Source organism: Octopus bimaculoides, chromosome 15 (assembly GCF_001194135.2).
Source record: "Octopus bimaculoides isolate UCB-OBI-ISO-001 chromosome 15, ASM119413v2, whole genome shotgun sequence".
NCBI classification, from domain to species: domain Eukaryota; kingdom Metazoa; phylum Mollusca; class Cephalopoda; order Octopoda; family Octopodidae; genus Octopus; species Octopus bimaculoides.
Window position 1 is genome coordinate 7,822,139 of NC_068995.1, and position 4,055 is coordinate 7,826,193.

General features: G+C 33.9%; 1 long non-coding RNA gene across 1 annotated transcript in view; it reads left to right on the forward strand.

Moving 5' to 3' along the window:
• The first annotated feature begins 244 nt into the window (after positions 1-244).
• The window catches only part of LOC106875062 (uncharacterized), a 28,941-nt gene continuing 25,130 nt past the window's right edge, over positions 245-4,055 (forward strand). Inside the window, exons 1-2 of the long non-coding RNA XR_008265601.1 lie at positions 245-555; positions 1,183-1,244. This is a non-coding gene — a long non-coding RNA (uncharacterized LOC106875062). The remainder of the gene's footprint in view (positions 556-1,182; positions 1,245-4,055) is intronic.

Below are 4,055 nucleotides of genomic sequence, written 5' to 3' on the forward strand. Positions count from 1 at the left end.
GATTGAATAAGAAAATAAAACTCTTCCATCGATATTTGTAATTGAACACAATGATTACGTCCATCGGTCGAACGACTGAAATTTTGGGAAATAAAGTTCACTGAATAATACTGCGTAGTATTACTTTTTTGTAGATAAAGGTCAAATGTCTGACCTCAATTTCTCACTCTGTTGCATAATATGAATACATGTCTCTTTCTCTCTCTCTCTCTCTCTCTCTCTCTCTCTCTCGCTCTCTCTCTCTCTCTCTCTCTGGTTGTATATATTCAGGGATGTAATGTTAAATTTAATAATTCCTTTGCGTCATTTTCTTATCTGGCTTTCACGATGAACAGCGATGTATTGAAAATATTTAAAATACATTACATTCATGCAATGAATGTAAACACACACACATACACACACATACATACGCACATAAATACACACATACACACAAACACACACAGACACATATATATTTATGTGTGTGTGTGTGTGTATGCTGGTACGTATACATATATACTTATATATACTTACATATATATATATATTCATGTAGAAGATTCTGCAATTGTAAGTATATCTCATGTACTCTTCCTTTCTCTCTCTCTCTCTCTCTCTCTCTCTCTCTCAAATGCACACAGATATACATATACACATATTTATACATATGCTTTCGTTTATGTATGCATACATATATAATCATACGTAGATCATATATTTATATCTGCCTGTTTAACAATCTGACTCTCATCCATCTCCACTTCTCTGTCTATGCATGTATATATATGTATACATATATAAAGATAGATAGATTTATAGGTATATATGTATATGTGTGTGTGTGTGTGTGTGTGTGTAAATACATAAATACATATATAGATTCATTCATACGTACTCATACATACACAGAGACACCCACACACCCACGCGCGCTCACAAACACACACACACACATAAAAACATATACGTAAGTGCACGTACAGCTTTCTGTGTGCATTAAGCTACGTGAAGGCGTTAAATACAATAGAAAATTATCGATCTAACGACGAACCACTATTGAACAATTTGTGAAAATCACATTGTACTGTCAAAGAACAAAAAAAAATCAATAATTTATTACAAAATCAATTTTGAATGTTTTCACTAATTTAAAATGATTTAATAGATATTTATTGATCACTCGCTCCTGTTTTACAGGTGATCTTTATAGGAATTAAACTCGTCAACCCATTGAGCGGAAAATTATTGAAACAAAACTGGTAAAACTTATTTCATGTTTGAATTGTTTTATGAATAGTAAATTTGTGAATATGACGAAATTATTCAAAATACATTGATATTTATATATAATAATGTAGTGTACATTCAAACGTTATGTAATCTATGTTCAGACATTTTATAAAATGTATGGAGTTATCGCCTACACGGCACGAAGGGGTTTCATGAATGTTTTTGACAAGTGGGGAGAATCAAAAATATATTTTTGTCATAACTTTTATACTTATTTTGAATTTAAATAACTACAAAAGCTATAATAATGATCAGTCTCCTGCACAATAAATTTTACAATCTCATCATTGAAATGTGCCGTAAAATATTTAATTTCCTTTGATGATGGCCGTATCCGTGTAAAAATTTTGAAGCATCAGTTGATGATGTCTGCCGGTTTAGGCGTAAAATGTGTTGATGCGTATAACATATGTTGATTGTATTATTATATATTGTGAAAGATACAGACTCGGTGTAATGTGGGTTTTATTTTATAGCCAGGAAGAAATATATTGCCCATAGTAATTCACAGGGTATACAAGTTTTGTTGGGAATAGAGACAAAGCTATCTGTACGAATAACTCGAAGGAGTTCTGGGTTGCTAGAATGCAGTACTAAACGGGCAAAGGATTAAATCTGCTTTCTAAATACGTCAGTGTGCGATTTGAACGCAGGTTGATAGAACGGGAACAAAAAGAATCGCGATGCATCTCGTCTTAATTCTTTAAAGAACTTCCAATTGATCGCTCTAATTTGGTAGTGTTTTGATCGACTCTGAAAAGATAAAATGATAAGGTGAACTGTTCATGGTTTGAACTTGCATAGCAGACAATCAAAATAACTACAACGTGGTTATTACTCCGAATATTTAGCACCACTGCCAAATCGGACCCATGTGTGTGAAAAACTGCCGAAATGTTATGTAATTTCATTGGAACGTACGTTACATAAAATGAATTGGTAGGTTGTGTAATGAATATTGGCATATTTCATTTTGAAAAATGTGTTCATTCATTTTCTAACATTTGCTGACACACTGAATAAAATCTATTTTAAAGCTGCAGTCATCGACATTGTATTTTATACTATGCGGTAAAAATGTTAAAACTGTTTGTTTAAATACAAACACACAAACACACACACACGCACACGTATATAAGTTAGGTTATAAATATTCGTCATTCCGTAGTTTTTCCTTTACTAGAGTAAATTTGGCTTACAACTGTTTCCATTGGTCATAATAGGTAGTTACTGATAGGTTTAATCACTCGATCTATTGATCAGTTGAGAAAAGTTGAAGGGCCTCAAAAAAAAAAAAGGATGCTGAGTACATACATACATACATACATACATACATACATACCAGCCATCACCATGATCGACCGCTAGCCATTAAAGCTTTTTTAATTCTCTCTATGTTTATTTCCTCGTGTTCCTTTCTGTTGAAGAGCGTAGGCTCGAAATGTAAAAAACTTTCTCACCTTCTCGAGCGTTAAACTAATACACCTGTTTGTTGTTTATACATCTGTCTTCGTCTTTTGTTTTTTTTGGGGGAAATTCCAATGATATATATATATATATATATATACATATTCCTTATCTTGACACGACCCTAAACATGTGTCAAGGCCATATAAGCGCTCACCCATATTTCCAATCTTCCGCAAAAGCATGTCCGGCCATACTTAATAAATACGTAGGAATTGGCAATCCGAATTTCCCAACAAGTAGAGAAGAGTCGGACGCTAAAAATGACGCCCATATCGAGGAGACGTACGATTCAAGGCTTGCCCCTGGTACAACATCTGTCTGATATAACTTTCTAAAACAAAGGCCTTGGGATATACTGCTGTAATTTAAACATTTGTAGTCCTGAGTCAGTTTTAACAAGCAATGCTGTTCGAGGAAGTAGGCTACCTGCTACAAATATTATCCAACTATTCCTCATCAAAAGAGTACATATCTCACGACAATACATACATTCATCTACAATGAAAATAATATATATTTATATATATATATATATATGTGTGTGTGTGTGTGTGTGTGTGTGTGTGTGCGTGTGTGTGTGTGTGTGTGTGTGCGTGTGTGTGTGTTTGTGTGTGTGTGTGTGTCTGCGTGCGTGTGTGTGTCTGCGTGTGTGTGTGTGTATATACACACACAGAGGTACATATGCGTATATAAATGTAAATGCATTATCTATATTTATGTGTATATATTTACCTTTGTATGTGCGTATGTATGCCTGTATGCTGTACATATATATGTACGTATGTATGCATATATGTCTGTATGTATAACAAAACAAGACAGGACCACATCGTTGCAGAAGTTTATTCACGTTTTGTTTATTAACTAAACGTTTCTTAATCCACTTATTTCAGTTGTTTGTTTCATATACAAACGGGAGTAAATCTTTTTGTAATCTGTTTTTCATTGTAATATATGTGTATCGATTAGCTTCTAAATTTATTTCTTTATTACTACAGTGTGTTCGTTTCTAGCTGCATAATTCAACGTTATTCTGCGCAAAGATTTGGATAACAATGTTTTCTATGAAATTAATTACCATATGCATATACTGATTTGTGCGTGGGTGTCTTAATACATGCCAACCACGCACATATTAAGCAACTGCAAACGTTTAATTCCTCATGGAGATATATACGTTTGTCAATACGCCTATGTGCGTAAGGCGGCGAGCTGGCAGAAATGTTAGCACGCCGGGCGAAGTGCTTAGTGGTGTTTAGCCCGTTGTGGGCAATAAAGAATTAAGAAACGTTAGCACGCGAAATGCTTAG